The sequence below is a fragment of the Equus caballus genome, chromosome X (assembly GCF_041296265.1).
Source record: "Equus caballus isolate H_3958 breed thoroughbred chromosome X, TB-T2T, whole genome shotgun sequence".
NCBI lineage: Eukaryota > Metazoa > Chordata > Mammalia > Perissodactyla > Equidae > Equus > Equus caballus.
This window is the reverse complement of record NC_091715.1, coordinates 24,884,034-24,903,187: the sequence shown is the minus strand read 5'-3', so window position 1 is coordinate 24,903,187 and position 19,154 is coordinate 24,884,034. Positions and strand designations below refer to the sequence as shown.

General features: G+C 40.9%; 1 pseudogene; it reads right to left on the bottom strand.

Annotated features, from left to right (window-relative positions):
- Window positions 1–12,775: 12,775 nt before the first annotated feature.
- LOC100052785 (tRNA 2'-phosphotransferase 1 pseudogene) lies at window positions 12,776–13,552 on the bottom strand (annotated as a pseudogene).
- Window positions 13,553–19,154: the final 5,602 nt, after the last annotated feature.

The window sequence follows — 19,154 nt, the reverse complement described above, 5'->3', positions numbered from 1 at the left end:
GATTGATCTGGTCTTCTTCCAGATCTTTCTGTGTATACCCAGAAGCCTTCAGTGCCTTGGCTTTTGATACCCAAACCACTCAAGGTCTTGCAATCCCAAAACCTTTTCTCTCATAAATATCAGCTCTGCAAACAGTTTCAAAAGCTTGTTTTATAGCACAAAAGTAAATGTTTCTCTTTCCTGTGTTTCTGCTCACTTTTAATAAGGGAGGGGATATGGAGGTATAAAGAAATTATCAATAATGAAAAACATATTGGTTTATATTTCAAAATACTATTCTGCTGAGCCAGCCCTGATGGCCTAGTGGTTAAAGTTTGGTGCACTCCACTTTGGTGGCCCAGGTTTGGTTCCTACGCGTGGAACCACACCACTCATCTGTTAGTAGCCATGCTGTGGCAGTGGCTCACATAGAAGAACTAGAAGGACTTGCAACTAGAATATGCAACTATGTACTGGGGCTTTGGGGAGGAAAAAAAAAAGAGAGAGGAAGATTGGCAACAGATGTTAGCTCAGAGAGAATCTTTCCAACCAAAACAAAACAGAACCTATTCTGCTACAGGAAATATGACATTGCTTTGTTTTCTATAAATCACCTTAAATTCCATTTTGAGGCTCCATTCCCTCTGGGAAGATGATCTCAATCAATATTGGAACAACTCCCCTCTCATTGTAACATCGGAAACCAGGAATCTTATAGAGAAAAGGGGAAAAGATCCTGTGTAACAAGGAATTTGGCCTTGCCAAAAGAGTGTTGGCAATCTTGTCTCCTGGAGGTAACTTCTAAACCCTTGGAAATTCCCATGTGATAGGAGTGTCTTTGTTTTTCATAGTGAGCTCCTTGGACCACACCTGATAGTTTATGCTAACAAGATGACTCAGGGTGGGGCCAGCCACACTAGATAGTCTTTCTGTGTGGACTGGCCACACTAGAAAGACTAATCATGTGATTGGGGGTGAGGCTGGAGATTGAATTCAACCACAGTTCAATCAATCATACCTACATGATTTAGCCCCAATAAAAACTCTGAACAACAAAGCTTGGATGAGCTTCCTGGATTGACAATACACGTGGAATATTGTTGGCAATGCTCTGTGCACATTATTACACATCGATGTCAGGAGGGTAACGCATCCTGAGGAGAATGGAAGCTTTGAGTTTGGAACCCTTTGGAACCCTTCGCAACCCTTCCAGACTGTGCCCTGTGCATCCTTGGCTGATTTTAATGTATACATTTCCTGTGATAAATCTAATTGTGAGTATCATAGGTTTCAGTGAGTCTTTCTAGGGAATTATCCAACCTGAAGGTAGTTTTGAGAAACCCCTGCTTGTACACTGTTGGTGGGAATGTAAATTGGTACAGCAACTATGAAAAACAGAGTGGAGGTTCCTCCAAAAATTAAAAATAGAACTACCATATGATCCAGCAATTCCACTTCTGGGTATATATCTAAAGAAAACAAAATCAGGGGCCGGCCCCGTGGCCGAGTGGTTAAGTTTGTGTGCTCTGCTGCAGGTGGCCCAGTGTTTTGTTGGTTCGAATCCTGGGTGTGGACATGGTACCACTCATCGAGCCACACTGAAGCGGCATCCCACATGCCACAACTGGAAGGACCCACAACTAAGAAAAAGGAAAAAAAAAAAAAAAAAGAAAACAAAATCACTATGTCAAAGTGATATCTGTACCCCCGTGTTCATTGCAGCATTATTAACAATAGCCAAGATATGAAAACAACCTAAGTGTTCATCGATGGATGAATGGACAAAGAAAATGTGAAATATACATTATATATATAGTATACATATAATATATGTAAAACATATATAATGGAATATTATGCAGCCATAAAAAAGAAGGAAATCCTGCCATTTGCAACAATATGGATGGAGCTTGAGAGCATTATGCTAAGTGAAATAAGTCAGGCAGAGAAAGACTAATATTGTATGATCTCACTTATATGTGGAATCTAAAAAAAACAGTAAAATAAAACCAAACTCACAGAAAAAAGATCAGATTTGTGGTTGCAAATGTGAGGGGTAGAGGATGGGGGAATTGGAGGAAGCTGGTCAAAAGGCACAAACTTCCAGTTATAAGAGAAATAAGTACTGTGGGTGTAATGTATGGCATGGTGACTATAGTTAACACTGCCATATGGTATGATGAATAAATGAAAAGCTGTAAGAAAAATATATATATTGACGTATATGAGGAAACCATTTGGTTTAAAACTAATTCGACCTGAACTTGTTTTTCCAGAAAAGCCTGACGTGGCCTGTCCAGCATGTGTTGTACATCTGCTTTAAACATTTACAACATCCCAAAGCCAAAAGTGATGCCCTTAAAGACAGAAATGTATGCCTCCCCCTATATCAGCATTTCTTTAAAGATAAGCATTTCTTCCCAGAAACTAAGGGCCAAACTGACCTACTGTGCTCATCTTTGACCACTGACTGCTGTGCTAGTAAAACGTCTTATGACTGTAGTAAGAGAGATGTTCCTATCATACTTGATGTATGTTCCTTGTTCCAAGAAGGTATATAGGCATACTGTGCACCTCACTTCTTCAGAGTGCTTCCTTCCTTGGTGAAGGTGTTCTCCTGGGCAATATAGACCTCAAAACTGGCTCATATGATAAACTCACCCCAATTTTGATTTATAGATTGATTATTTATTATTTGCCTGGATAGGTACATTTGAAAGTTGCTAAGAGAGAAAATCCTAAAAGTTCTTATCACTGAAAAAAAAAATTTTGTGACTTAGGAGGTAATGAATGTTAACTAAACTTATTGTAGTAATCATTTTGCCATATATATGTGACAAATCATTATGCTGTATACCTTAAACTTATACAGTACCGTATGTCAATTATCTCTCAATAAAACTGAAAAAAAAGGAAACCCCTGCACTTGTAGTTGGTGTCAGAATTCTTGAGCAGACCCAGCAGTCCGGAGGGTTGTGCCCTTAACCTTGCAGTTTGGCTAACGCCATGTAGGCCCATGAAAGTTATCCTTTCATCGTGGCTGATTGTTTTGTTGTTAAAGACTGACTTTCCCTTGAGGTACAGCAATCTCCTGCTTTTGTGCCCTGCATGAGTCACAGAATTTGCAGAGGTGAGAACCTCCATGGCTAGGGTCAATGTCCACCTTGCACCAACCCCTTTGAGTGTTTGCTGCCTCCCTGAGATTCTGCCAAATCACTGGCCCCTTTCTCTCCTTCCATCAAAAGTATTCATAGTAGCACTGTTCGTAATAGCCCCAAATTGGAAACAATCCAAATGTCCATCAAAAGTAGAATGGATCAGTAAATTGTGGTCTAGTCAGACAATGGGATATTATACAGCAACAAGAATGAATAAACTAAATGACACACAACAACATGGATGAATCTCACAAACTTAATGTTGAATGAAAGAAACTAGAAACAAGAGTATAAACTGTATGTTTCCATATGTATAAATTTTAAAAACAGGTAAAACCAATCTAAAGTATTTTAAGTAAAGCTGTTAGTGCACAAAATTGGGCTTCTCCTACCTGATGCATATAAGCAAGCAAATTAATTACAGCATCAGCTTTTGGGAAAAGAGATCAGCTTTATTCTGCGAGATCAATTGGCAGAGAGACACAGGGCTTGTGCCCTCAGATCTGTCTCCCTGATTCAGGATTTGGGATGAAATTTAAGAGGTTAGGGAGAACAGGCTGGCACATGGAAACACTGGTAGGACAGGTTTTGATCAGTGGGCTTCAAGCATTTATGGTAAGGTTCTAAACATTTATGATGAGATTCTAAACATTTATGGTAAGGTTCTAAACTTTTATGGTAAGGTTTTAAACATTTACGGTAAGGTAGGGAAGGAATTTTAATGCCAGATATTCCCAAATGATGAACCCCTCTGATAAGAGTCCAACTTGTAAGTTCAGGTCCTATTCTGTTCCCTTGGTTCTGTAGGGAGAAGAGTCTTTGGTTCTGCGGTCATTTCAGGTCAAGATTTTTTCTGTGCATGCTCTGGCTACATGACTTGGCAACTTTCTGAAGGACAATTTCTTAATCACTCTGTTGATAAGAGATGGGTTCTGTTGAACTGGTCCTGGAGGGCCCGCGCTTACAAGGATAACAATTGAAGGGTCACAGAATAGGCCACGCCAAAATATGTTTCTCTGGCATAAGAATTATTTTGAGGTGGTGTATTTTTGAGAAAAAGCAGACACAAGAGAAGCTCTAAAAACAGAGTAGAATTTACCCTTTTGTGAGGGACATTTACATTTATAAGGTTAATCTCCATTTACATGGGTTTCTCCCTTTCCACACCAGGAAGAGAAAAATGACTCTAAATCACAAAAAACTCTTATCAATGGACAAGGTGCCCAACTTAAATCTGCATAACAGTCTAACTGTGTTTTTCTTGATAACTTCCCATCACTGGCCTCCCTATGCTCACACCCCAACATCTTTCTTTTGCCTTTAGCCAAAGATAGTACTTAAGATGGTGTCTTGGGCCATTTTGGAGAGTTTTACTCAGTTTTGCTGGTAACTCCCATGTATCCAAGAGGTATATATGTTATTAAGCTTGTGTTTTCTGTCCTGTTGATCTCTTTTACTACAGGGGTATGTCAGTCAAGAGCTCAGTATAGTAGAGGGAAAATTGTGTTTCCTCCTTTTCATGGTTATTCAAGGAGACAGTGACTTGAAAGGCTGCACAAGGGAGCTTCCGGGATTCTGGAAATATTCTCTTTCTTGATCTGGATACTGGTGACATGTGTGTTCACTTGGTGAAATTTTGTAGAGCTACACACTTATGATTTGTGCATCATATATATGTTATATTTTAATTAATATGGTATCCCACTCTCCTTTTGCCCTTATGGACATTTCTCTTCAGTGAACTCAGGGTTTACAAAAAATTCCAAGATGGGAGACGTCTTGTACATGACTTTTGCCCAGGGTGACCAACTTGTCCCAGTTTGCCTGGGACTTTCCCAGTTTTTTTATGGAAAGTTCCACATGCCAAGAACCCCTTCTGTCCAAGTCCTGGGCAAACTGGGACAATTGGCCACCCCACTTCTGCCTACAAATATAATATAAATTTGGGAAGAAGCACGAAAACAATTAATTAACTTTTTGGAATGGGGGGAGGAGGAGCATAAATTATGATCTCCATAAATTACCTCCCTACAACACTTGCAGTTTACTCATCATCACAATTAACAAAAGATCTCTCTGTTTGGGAAATCAAAGACACACTACATCACTTTGAAAAGTCAAAATCTGCATTAACCTAAAAGCTCAAGTCACACGTGCACGCGCGCGCACACACACACAGAACCATCTGAACTTAGATCCAGAGGGAGATATTCAGTTGGAAAGTTTACATTTAAAAAGGTCAAGTTATTCTCGCTGAAGTTCCTGTAGACAAGTGATTTTAGAGATAGAGGCCCCTTGAGATCTACAGGAAATGCTATTATAATACAAATAAACCTTCATGCAACCCAGCTGTGACATTTGATACCAAAGAGAATATGACTGAAAATACACAGCACCACTCTGGCTTTTCTCAAACAAAAAGGGAATTGTCAGAGACAACTATAACTTGCAAGGACAAAAACCAAAACATGTGCATTTCCTTTTATAGTTCAAAGGATAAAGATGCTGGGGGCAGGTGGTAAGGGTGGGCTGCAGAATAGCTATCAAACGGAAGTATTGAGTTCAATCTTGGCCAAACATTTCCAAAATGGGAAGCCAGAGAAGAGAGGACCCGGTTTAAATGAACTTCTCAGTCAGTAAGTCCTTTAAACAAAATGTTGTTCCCTTAACGTCTTCTATTACACAATGATTAAATGGGCTCCCACACAGATCTGATTAAAAACATTTTCTGGGGCCTGTTTCTCCAATTCTAGTTCCATAACACTTAATGTTCCCTCCAAAATTGCTTTGGGGAGAGCAATCTCCTGTCAGGGAAATGAATTCAAAGTGCTTCCCTGCAAGGGCTGAGGGAAATTCGCACCTTCAATCCCCAACTCAGAAAGTATCAGGCTTTAGATTGCTTTTGGAAGTTCACAGAATAAATTCAACAAGCCTGATATTGAATGAGATCATCTTAGACAGTCTACATATACACTTAGTCTTTAAAACTGTTACCTCGCAAAAATGGGGTTCTCCTGCCCAATGCGCATAAAGAAGCCAATTAATTATGGCAACAGCTTTTGGGAGAGAAATCAGCTTTATCCTGCAAGATCAATCTGCAGGGGGACAGGGGGCATGTGCTCTCAGAGTTGTCTCCCCGATTCGGGATTTGGGGTGAAATTTAAGAGGTTGGGGAGAACAGGCTGGCACATGGAAACACTGGTGGAATAGGATTTGATCGGTGGGCTTCAAGCATTTATGGTAAGGTTCTAAACAATTACGATGGGGTTCTAAACATTTATAATGAGGTTCTAAACATTTATGGTAAAGTGGGGAAGGAATTTTAACTGCGAATCTTACTGAATGACAGACCCCTTCCTTCTGATAAGAGTCTGACTTTTAAGTTCTGGTCATGCCCTGGTCCTTTGGTTCCATGGGGAGGAGAATCTTTGGTTTTGTGGTCATTTCAGGTCGAGATTTTTTCTTCTGTGTGTGGTCTGGCTACGCGAGTTTGCAAATTTTCTGAAAGGCATTTCTTTTTTTTTTTATTTAAACATAACTTTTTAATTTTTATTTTGAAATAATTCCAAACTTACAAGAGTTGCAACAATAATAGTACAAATAACTTTTTTCCTGAAACAGTTGAGAGTAAATTGCCAACATGATACCCCAGTGACTGCCTAAAACTTTAGTGTATGATTGCTGCAAACAAGGATGTTCTCCTACATAACCACTATACAACCATCGCGATCAGGAGATTAACATTCATCCATTACTATCCACTAATCTACAAGCCCTGTTCAAGTTTTGACAATTGTCTCAAAGGCAATTCTTAATCACTGTGCTGATAAGAGATGGAGCCTGTTCGAACTGGCCAGTGGTTACAAAACTATCATTTTAAAATAGGTGATTACTGATATTCTTCGGCAGAATGTACTTGTTTACGTAAGTAAACTGTTTGAGTAGCATGTTTTGTAAGCATTCACATTTGTAAAATTTCTCCTTTTCAGAGACAGTACTTTAAACTTTTGCCTTCATGACATTTGGACACACTGTGTATTTCAACCCTGCATGTACACAGCTTAGTATTCAGCCATAGACCTCAAAGGGACCCCTATACAGGTTTCTGGATCTTTTCTGTCTAGTCCCCTCCCCTCCAGTACTTTACTCAGCATACACATCTCCCTTCACCAGACAATCTTTCTGGACACATGGATAAAGGAGAGCAGAATTTGCCATCCCAAAATATGCCTCTTGGGCATATTGATTATTTGGGGCTGATTGTTTCTAGGAGGCTTCAGACTCAAGAATATCTCTGAAAGCAGAGTAGAGGTTGCCCTTTTGTAAGGGACATGTACATTTATAAGGGAAACCTCTGTGTATCAGGGTGTCTTCTTCTCTGTACCAGGAAGAGGATGACTAAATCTCTAGAAACTGTCACCAGTGGAGAAGGCAATGACCTAAATCTGCATAACAACCTTACCTTTGTTTACTGTGCTTTTCCTGGAAACCTCCCATAACTGGTTCTCCCCACATCTTCTTTTGTCTTTAGCTGGAGATGGTATTTAGGGTGGTGGCTGGGGTCATTTTGGGGAGTTACTCAGTTTTCCTGGGTCTCTCCCACGTGTATAGGAGGTATACATGTTATTAAACTTCTGTTTGCTTTTCTCCTATTAATCTATCTTTTATTACAGGGAGGTCTCAACTAAGAACTTAGAAGGGTAGAGGAAAAATTATTTTTCCTCCCCTACATGGGCAATGATGTACATTAGAAAAGTTTGCTTGGCTTTGTGTCTGCTTGGGAACAAATCCTTCACAGCCTTTGTCACACATGACTCTAATCCCTCCAAATGGATCCTCTAGCCAAAGCCCTAGCTTAACACAATTCCAGGGAGCACCATTCACGTAATCCAACGGGTGCTACTCAACTAGAGTTGTGTGATGTCTAGGCCTTGTCTCACCCTCCAGTGTTATTTCTTTTCACCTGAAATGAGTATTGGTCAGTTGTTCACGTTGTCCTTAAAGCCATGATTTCCACGCTTTTTTGATTGATTGCCCCATCAGTAAAAGGATTTTTTGATTGCACTCTCAAAATATATACAGCCAGCCCTCTGTATCTGCAGATGCGAAACCCATGGCTATGTAGGGCCGACTGTGTTCATCGTACTATGCTATTTTATAGAAGGGACTTGAGCATCTGTGGATTTTGGTATCTGGGGAAGTTCCTGGAACCAATCCCCCTCAGATACCAAGGGACAACTGTTCATACTTATATTTATAAAATATATACATGTGCCAGCACACACAATAAAGAATTTTTTAAAGTTTGAAATACAAATTAAATAGGTATAGAATGTCTAATAATTTTTAAAATCATCATATTGGATGAAAAAGCAAGATCCAAATATGCTGCCTATAAGAAACTCACTTCGAATTTAAAGATGTGAATAAGTTAAGAGTAAAAGCATGGGAAAGTATATCCTATGCTAACACTAATCAAAATAAAGCTGGAGTGGTTATAGTAACATCAAAGTAAATTTCAGAGCAAAAAATAATACCAAGGATACAGAGGGTCATTTTGTAATGATAAATGAGTTAATTCATCAATAGTATATAACAATCATAAATGTTTATGAGCTTAATAACAGAGCTTCAAAATACCTGAAGCAAAAACTGATAGAACTGAAAGGTAAAGTAGATAATTCCACAATTACAGTCAGAAATTTAAATCCCCTTCTCTCAATAATTAATAGAACAAGTAAACAGAAAATCAGCAAGTTTATAGGAGACTTGAAAAACACTATTAACTAATGTGACCTAATTAACATTTATAAAATATTCCATCCACCAAAAGCAGAATATGCATTCTTTTCAAGTACGTGTGGAATATTTACCAAGATAGGTCATACTCTGGGCCATAAAGCAAGTTTCAATAAATTTAAAAGGATTCAAATTATGCAAAGTGTATTACATGACCACAGTGGAATTAAATTAGAAATCAATAACAGAAAGATCTCTGGAAAATCCTCAGGTAACACAACTCTAAATAATGCATGGGCAAAGAAGAAATCAAAAGAAAAATTGGAAAGTATTTTGAACTGTATGAAAATGAAAAATGACATATTAAAATTTGTGGGATGCACCTAAAGCAATGCTCAGAGGAAAAGTTATAGCACTAAACACCTATACCACAAAAGAAGAAAGGTCTGAAATCAGTGACCTCAGCTTCCATGATTAGCTGGGAACTTAACTGATTCTGTACAAGACATGTACAGAGATTATCTCTACATAGATTCTCTTCCTCTGGATTCTCTTTTTTGAGATTCTTACTCGTGGCCTCTTTTGGTGACTGGTAATGACAATGGGCCATATCCCTTCTTTCTGTCACTACCCTCTCAGCTAGGAAGAAGCTCCCCACCCCCATTTGCATCCCCTTAGAAGCTTGAGCAGAAGCCAAGTTCAGGTTCAGGAGAAAGAACACATGAGAAAGGGCGTTGAGGCTAGTTTCCAGTCTAGGCAAAAACAGTGCTCGCTCCTCACTAGTGATCCAGTCCACCTCACCTGGGCTGATGTGCACCCAGAGGTTTGGGGGTCAAAGCACTACAGAGTATATACTAACCAGCTTAGGCTGCCATAACAAAATACCATAGATGGGGTGATTTAAACAGTGGAAATTATTTTCTCACAGCTCTAGAGAATGGGAAGTCCAAGATCAAGGTGCTGGCCAATGCAGTTCCTGGTGAGCTCTCTCTTCTTGGAATGCAAGTGATCAACTTCGTGCTATGTCCTCACATGGCCTTTCCTCAGTGCACTGTGTGGAGAGAGAGAAGAGATCTGTCTCTCTCTCTTCCTCTTCTTATGAAGCCACTAATCCCATCATGAGGGCCCTACCCTCCTGACCTCATCTGACTCTAATCACCTCCCAAAGGCCCCATCTCCAAATACCATCACACTGGGGATTAAGGCTTTAGCATGTGAATTTGCAAGGTAGGCAAACGTTCAGTCCGTAATAGAGTGTTCCTACTAAAGAGCTCTCCCAGAAGTCCGTAACACGGCAGGTTGCTTGTGAAGAATTCTGGGACTTTGGTTCCAGTCATCATTATTTCCTCCTTGAAGACCCAGCAAATATTGTACTTCCCTTTGGATGCTAGAAGAGAAAAGAAGCCCTTTATGAACTCAGAGCACATAGCGCCATTACAATGTTAGTACAATATCCTTAACAAGAAGAAAGGGAGATATGCTGCAGAAGCGGGTGAAGGGCAGAGAGAACTGCCGAGTAGCTGAATGCCAATGAAGCAAAGGCATGACTTCTTATCCAACGCGACCTTGATTATCAAAGACCTTCAGGTCTTGGCTCTACTAATCATCAGCTGTGGACAAGTTACTTATCTCTCCAAAGCCCAAGTTTCACATTTGTAAAATGAGAATAGTAATAGAAAGCACTTCTCAAGTTTGTTTCGAGAGCAAGAGACTATTTGAAGGATACTTGAAAATGTTTATTTCAATATTAGTGTTGCTAATTATTTGGGTCAGTGTCTTCTCACCCATTATCTCCCGTCAGGTCCACACATCTGAGACACTGTATCACATAATTGTGTTCCCACAGTTTGTACCCTTCCTCCTATCTCCTGGTATGAATACTCAGAGACATTAAACCGAAGTTCAATGCCTTTTCACCCAGTCTGAATGGTTTCATGAATTTTAATAGTCTGAATTATATCATCCCACCATGACTTCTCCTTGTTAGAATCAAAAAGATCCAACTATCTTCCAACTATTTTGGTTAAATATTTTCAGTGTCGTTTAAGATTATTAAAAAGAAAAATCTATTAATTCATTAACTCAATAAATATTTATTGGGTCCACCAACTACTGTCCTAGGTACCAGGTATATGGCAGTGAACAAAATAGACCAAAGTCCCTTATATTTCATACTAGGATAAACAATTGTAATAATATAAACTTCTCCAAGTCTGCTGACTTTGTTCCAGAACTAGTGTTTAGACTGGTCATTGTCTCCATTCTCAAATAAAACTGGTATTTAATTTGTATTTTGACATGCAAACTGATGAAAGTATCTTTAGTGTTAGAGATGAAGGGATCTGGAGTAGATTTATCAGATGAAATGAACATCAAGAAAATGACATGTAGGGGCTGGCCCTGTGGCCGCGTGGTTAAGTTTGTACACTTCACTTTGGCGGCCCAGGGTTTCGCCAGTTCGGATCCTGGGTGCAGACCTAGCACCGCTCATCAGGCCGTGCTGAGGTGGCGTCCCACACAGCACAACTAGAAGGACCCACAACTAGAATATACAACTATGTACTGGGGGGCTTTGGGGAGAAAGAAAAAGAAAAGATTGGCAACAGATGTTAGTTCCGGTGTCAATCTTTAAAATAAATGACATATAATAAGAAAATAAACATGCTGAGAAGAAAAAGAAAAATCTCTGTGGCAATCATTAATTTCTCATTCTCTTTAAAGGTTTATTTCATAATGTAAGGAGGGAGGAAACATCATGAGGTATTTAGAATATATTACAAGCTCTAAATCCACATTAAACATATCTAAAAGAGAAATGAAAATTTTTGTAAGTAACTTCAGCAATCCGATAATCATATTGAAAAATTATAATGGTGTGTGGGGTTTCTCATCTTTACAGTTTTTAAAGTCACCGTGCAGCTGTTTTGCTAGACTTTCAAAATCAAGTTTGAACAGGGCCCAGAAAGTCAGCTTCATTACTAGTTATGAGATAATCTTTGAGCATTTATCCCAATCATACCAAAACTAGCTAAAGCTTAGCTGCAATTTTTTTTTTTGCAGCGGGAGAGCTGTCTGTGTCTCCTTTTTCATAGTGAGTCCTTTGATACTGTATGATATGGCAATCTGAAGGTGCCAGTTTTCTAGTTCGCTGGCCCCATGCCTTCTCCAAGTTGCTGACTCACTTTTCGGAGTAGAATTAAGAACGCGGCTGAATCAATAGGCATCTGTGGCAGAGAGTGCTAGTTCTTCCCCAACACCCATTTTCTCTTTCTTCTAAGGAAGCAGAAATTTTAGCTAGGCACAGCATTAACAAAGGTCGGCCAGATCTTGGAAAGCAGCTCACCCGCATCAGAAGCAATAGCATTAGGGTAAATAAGAAAGATTTATAATGTTGAACACTGTCTGCTGCTTCTCACTACTTTTAGCAACATCCTACAGAGGGATGGACCCCACTCAGAGGTAGCCAGACAGCAACCAAAAATGGAAGAGAACGTAGCTCTGTCAGGAGTCATTCGATGCCTGTGGCCTGCGATTTCAGAGCCCCATACAGTTGAAACAGCCAACTGCTGTCTGCAGCTCCACAGTGAAGCAGTTTAAAGAGGCTGCAAAAAGGGGAAGATTTGGCAAAAGATACTACTTTGGCTCCTCAAGCACCTTCCTTCTTGACTGGTAAATGAGAGCCAGAGCAGAGGTAAAGAGGATATTAAGGATGACAACTTCCCACCCAAACCTATTAAGAAGAGCTTAAAGAAGCAGCTACCAAGTTGAATGAGAGGACAATGAGTCAGCACAGAGAACCGTGAAACAGCAAGAGAATTTGCCTGGAACAGATCCTGGGCTATGGTTACTTCCTTTTTATTTTTTGTTTTTCAAACTAGAGTTTCTTTTTTGTTATCTTTTTACATTTCTTTTTTTTTAAAAAATATATATTTTATTATTATCCTTCTTCCTCTGGAGCTGTGCTCAGGGCCACTCTGACACTCTGTCTTTTCATTATCAGCCAAGGAGAGAGGGTTTCGGTAGGGCATAGCTGCAGGGCCTCCTTGAAGTACTTGGGAAGCAGGAAGCCATCAGCTTTCCCTGGAGTCAGAATCACTTCATTGGCAGAGCTGAAGAAAAGGGCTCCATCTGCCAGGGCCAGGGGCCTGTTGATGAACATGACCCATCTGCAGTTTGACCACATGCCACTGACACCAGGATCCCCAGGCAGTCCTAGGGCCAGGTGGATGTGCATCCTTCCCCAGCAGGACAGGCCCTTGAGCAAGATGGATGGCCAGTGCTGCCAGAATGTGCCATGGATGAGCATCAGGGCAGGGCCTGTGGGGTCCCCAGGGGCATCAACTCCAACTAAGGTACCTACAGAGAGTGTCCCTGATTGGCCTGGATGAGAAGGCCAGTGCTGGAGTCCCCCAGCTGCAGGGCAAAGCGCTGCTTCCCTTTGGTGTCCACCACACAGTGCACACCTTTAGCTGAGATGCTTCGGAACTGGGGAGCTGCAGGAGGGCGCCCAGGGGCACAAAGCTGTTGGCCCCCGTGGGAAACCTCAGCTTCAGGGCCCCGTGGCACAGGGCGCAGGGCAGAGCCTTGGACAGTTGCACATCTGATTCTTGGGATCTGTGAGTACTTCTGCCCCCAGGCCCTGCTGCTTCCTGCCTCCTTCCGCCAGAGGAGTTCATGGCCAAGACACACTCCTGCTGCTGAGCAGCTGACCGTGCAGGACGGTTACTTCTATATCTAATTGACAAGCAACAAATAGACCAGAAGCCTATTAAGTGTTACAGGGAATCTAAAAGCCAAAGCAACCAAAAGCCTGGCAAATGTCTGTGATGATTAGAGCATCTGTAAGGCAGGAAAAATGATTTTCCCTCCACCCTTCTAAGTTCTTGGCTGAGAACCCTCTGAAATAAAACATAGATTAACAGGAAAAAACAAACAGAAGTTTAATAACACATATGCCTCTTGTATACAGGAGAGAGATCCAGGAAAACTGAGTAACTCCCCAAAATGGCCCAAGTTATCACCTTAAATACCGTCTCCAGCTAAAGACAAAAGAAAATGTTGGGGGTGGGGAGCCAGTTATGGGACATTATCAGGAAAAGCACAGTAAACAAGGGTAAGGTTGTTATGCAGATTTAGGTCATTGCCTTCTCCACTGATAAGAGTTTCCAGAGATTTAGAGTCTGCCTCCTTTTCCTGGTGAAGAGAGGGAGAGACTTAGAAATAGAAATTTCCTTTATAAATGCAAATATCTCTTACAAAAAGGTAACTTCTACTTGGTTTTCAGAGCTTCTCCTGTCTCTGCTGTTTCTTAAAAATAATCAGCTCAAAATAATCCTTATGCCAAAGAGACATATTTTGGGATGGCAAGTTCTCTTCCCCTTCACCTCCAAGCAGTGTTGGGACCCCCAAACTGCTCAGCAGGAAGCAGGCTGTGAAAGCTGAGCAATCGTTGAGAAAGGCCCACTGCAGATGTGACCACAATAATCACTGAAAAGCAGTTCCTTTAAGAGAGCAGAGCTAAGGGCTGTCAGATGAGCTAACTAAGGAATTTAACCCAATGCTAGGACACGGAACTTTTGCATTTCTAAGCCAGTAGGACTCAATATTTGCCGTGAACTGATGAGCACTGAGTGGTTCCACTTCTCCCTTTTGACAAATAGAAGTGGCAAGCAATAGGATATATTGGAGTATATGAGGAAGCCATTTGGTGTAAACCTAATTCGGCCTGAACTTGTTTTTGCAAAAGGACCTGACCGTGGCCGTTGAGCATGCATTGTATATCTGCTTTAGACATTTCCTATGGCAAGAACAAAGGCCCTTAAGATAAAGGTGCAACTTCCCTCCCCCTCCCAACATTTGCATTTCCTTAAAGGTTAAGCATCTTTCCTTAGGCTAGGAACTGATTGCTGCACTCACCTGTGACCACCCAGCTCGAGACAACAGACTTGCTTCCTGCTGCGCCCAGCGAGATAGCAGACCCACTACCTGCTGTGTCCATCAAGCGCTGTGCCAACAGGGCAATCTTGTGACTATTGGGGGAGGGACCTTTCAATCATATGTAAAGCATCCTCTTTGGGGGTATATAACCACTCTGTACACCTCACTTCTTTGGTGTCCTTTCTTCCTTCGGGAAGAAAGGCCCCAGGCCATGGTCCTCACATTTTAGCTCAGAATAAACTCTCCCAAATTTTCATTTATAGATTGGTCATGGATTATTTTCGTTGACACTTTCTAAGATCAGTGTTTCTGTTCTTGTCACCTTGCTCCTGCTCTACCATTATGTTGTGGATGGGGCATATCACTTGTCTTATTTTTTATAGTTTCCAGGATCACAAGGAGACACATCTGAACCTGACATAGAGGATCATACATCACTCAGAGATCCTGGACTTTGAGATGTATGTAGTCTAGGGGAAGAAAAATAATTTTCCCTGTACCCTTCTAGGTTCTTGGCTGAGGCCCCCATGTAATAAAAGATTAATAGGAGAAAAACAAACAGAAGTTTAATAACACGCATGCTTCCTGTACACGTGGGAGAGACTCAGGAAAACTGAGTAACTCACCAAAATGGCCGAAGTCACTGTCTTAAATACCATCTCCTGCTAAAGACAAAAGAAAGATGTTGGGGAGCCAGTTATGAGACATTATCAGGAAAAACACAGTAAACAAGGGCAAGGTTGTTACGCAGATTTAAGACCCTGCCTTTTCCGTGGATAAGAGTTTCTAGAATTTTGGCCACTCTCCTCTTCCTGGTGTAGAGGGAGAAACACTCTTACAATGTAAATTCCCTTATAAATGTTAAGTCTCTTAAAAAGATGATAACTTCTACTCAGTTTTCAGAGCTTCTCCTGTGTCTGCTGTTTCTTAAAAATAATCAGCTCGAGATAATCAACATGCCAAATAGGTGTATTGTGGGGTGGCATATTCTGTTCCCCTTCAGTAGCAATGGAATTGTCCTTGGGAGTTCTCTCCCTTGGCAACACATATTTTCTATGTGCGGGAAGAAGTGCATGCATAGATGTTTATGTGGCCAGAAAAGCAGAGTGGCAGTGTTGTGGCACAACACTGGGGTTCTGTTGCCTGATGCACATAAACAAGCCAATTAATTATGGCATCAGCCTTTGGGAGAAGAAATCAGCTTTATCCTGCAAGATTGATCTGGAGGGAGACAGGGGGCATATGCCCTCAGATCTGTCTCCTTGATTCAGGGTTAGGGCTGAAATTTCAGATTAAGATTTCTTCTTCTGCACATTTTCTGAAAGGCAATTCTTTGGGGGTTTTTTTCCCTTAAAGACTGGCACCTGAGCTAACATCTGTTGCCAGATGTTGATCTGGAGGGAGACAGGGGGCATATGCCCTCAGATCTGTCTCCTTGATTCAGGGTTAGGGCTGAAATTTAAGAGGTTAGGGAGAACAGGCTGACACATGGAAACGCTGGCAGGACAGGATTTGATTGGTGGGCTTCGAGCATTTATGGTAAGGTTCTAAACGTTTATGATAAGATTCTAAACATTTTTGATGAGGTTCTAAATATTTGTGATGAGGTTCTAAACATTTATGGTAAGGTGGGGAAGGAATTTTAACACCAGGTCTTCCTGAATGACAGACCCCTCACTTCTTTTAAGTTCTGGTCATATCCCAGTCGTCTCCTTTCATGGAGTGGAGAATCTTTGGTTCTGCAGTCATTTCAGATTAAGATTTCTTCTTCTGCACATTTTCTGAAAGGCAATTCTTTGGGGGTTTTTTTCCCTTAAAGACTGGCGCCTGAGCTAACATCTGTTGCCAGTCTTCGTTTTTTTCTTCTTCTTCTCCCCAAAGCCCCCCAGTATATAGTTGTATATTCTAGTTGTAGGTCCTTCTGGTTGTGCTGTGTGGGATGCTGCCTCAGCATGGCTTGATGAGCGGTGCTAGGTCTGCACCCAGGATCTGAACTGGCGAAACCCCAGGCCGCCGAAGCAGAGTGCATGAACTTAACCACTCAGCCACAGGGCTGGCCCCTGAAAGGCAATTCTTAATCACTCTGTTGAGAAGACAGGATCTGTTGAACTGGTCCTGGAGGGCCTGCAGTTACAGCAGAGGCAACAGTTTTCCCCCAATATCTGTTTGCCTCTTCTTCTATCATAATACAATTTTGAGCTGAGTATATGACCACCGAAAATAAAAACTTTATTTCCCAGTCTCCTTTGTAGTTGGATGTGGTCATGAGACTAAGTTCTAGCCAATGGTGTGTGAGAGGGCACGTGTGCAACTTCCAGGTTATGCCCTTAAAGGGAAGACACATGTCTTTCCCTTTCCTCTTTCCTGCTAGTTGGAATATTGAGGTGGGAGAGCCATCTGGGATCAGGAAATCATGGCAGCACTCTATGAATGGCAGGACAAGACAAAAGGAGCCTGGTTTTCTGACACTTTAGAGCACTATACTAGCCTAGGCTTTTATAGGAGAAATTTTATTTATCTGTTATACATAGTCAAACTTATATCTTAATTAATAAGTAATTATACATCACAATCAAATTCTAGAAACCCAGAAGAAAATAGTTGTCTAAGAATGACAACTTCTTTAGCTTTGAGCAATATGAAATGTAAAATGTGATAGACAAAGGATTAATAACTATACCATATTAACAAGTCATTTAAATTTATAAGAAAGACATCTAAATCCTGTAGTTAAGAGAATAAACAGTCAAGTGATTCTTGAGGAAATACATATGGTGAAGGAAAATCACTTGGAAGATGTTTATCCTCTATAGATATCAAAGGAGCAAAGATTAAACTAATCAAGAAATTTCATGTTACCCCCTGATAATTATATTAGCTAATGCTTATTGAGGACCTATTTCATGCTAGGCACTATGCTAAGTGTTTTATATCACTTAATCTTCACAGCATTTTATATATGAAAAACCAAGACTTGAAGAGGTTAAGCAACTCACCGAAAGTCACATAATTAAGAAGTACTTAGAGCAGGATTTTAAATCCAGGGGTTTCTGACTTCAGAGTCAGTACTCTCAACTACTAAACTATATTACCTCCCATGCCCAGAGTCACATTTATACTGATGATAACACACATTGCTGGAAAGACCGGTAAGTGGTTTCTCATTCATGGTTGTCCAGTTTGCTTTCAGATACCTTGCTGCCCTTCTCTTGCTCTGTTCTGCAACATGGGAGACTAAATTTTCCAAGTTCCTTTGTTCTCTGGCTTCTAGGTGGTTTTGCCCAACGGACAGTACTTGCGGAAGATTGGAGAGCAAGAAGAGAGTTCCAGTTCTTTTCTCTCTCTCTCTTTCTGCTTCTTAGAGCATCTCTTCTGTGGACCCAGCTTTTGCCAGACCAAACCTCCCTTGATAGTCCCAGAAACTACTGGACGGTTCTGACTAGGCAGACTTAGTCATGCTTCTAGTTCCCTTTATTTTTATTTATTTATGTATTTTGAGGAAGATTAGCCCTGAGCTAACTACTGCCAGTCTTCCTCTTTTTGCTGAGGAAGACTGGCCCTGAGCTAACATCCATGTCCATCTTCCTCTATTTTATACGTGGGATGCCTACCACAGCATGGCTTTTGCCAAGCTGTGTCATGTCCGTACCCGGGATCCAAACCGGCAAACCCCGGGCCGCAGAGAAGCAGAACGTGGGAACTTAACCGCTGCGCCACCGGGCCGGCCTCCAGAAGAAAGGCTTCCCTCACTGGGAATCGAACCCGGGCCGCGGCGGTGAGAGTGCCGAATCCTAACCACTAGACCACCAGGGAGCATCTCTAGTTCCCTTTAGATAGCTCTGGTTTCTGGGCTCTGGTAATACCACCTCATCCCTCCATCCCTAGGGGTGGCAGCGTATTTCTGCTGTTGCCAATCTCTGAGTTATTTCACCACTGACTTCTCAGCTTCTCTATTACTTGTAAAGTCAATTTCCTGTTTTATTTTTCTTTTGTTAAAACTACTAGAGTGGTTTCTGTGGTTTTTGCTGGAACCTGACCTAATACACAGACAATATATCCCTTTTGGGAATAAGGGCAATAATGATGATGATACATGTTGACGTAGTTTTCTACCCTTAAAAATGTAGCCTAAGGAAATAATTTAAAAGAAACAACAGCGAAAGAATTTGCACATAGATGTCTATTTCAGCATTATTTATAATAGGAGAAAATTGGAAATCACCTGAATGTTCAATATTAGGAGAACGGACTAAAAAATCAGGGTATATAATACAATGAAATAAAATGCAGCCATTATAATTATTGTATCAGTCAGCTTTTGCTAGATTATGCTGCAGTAAG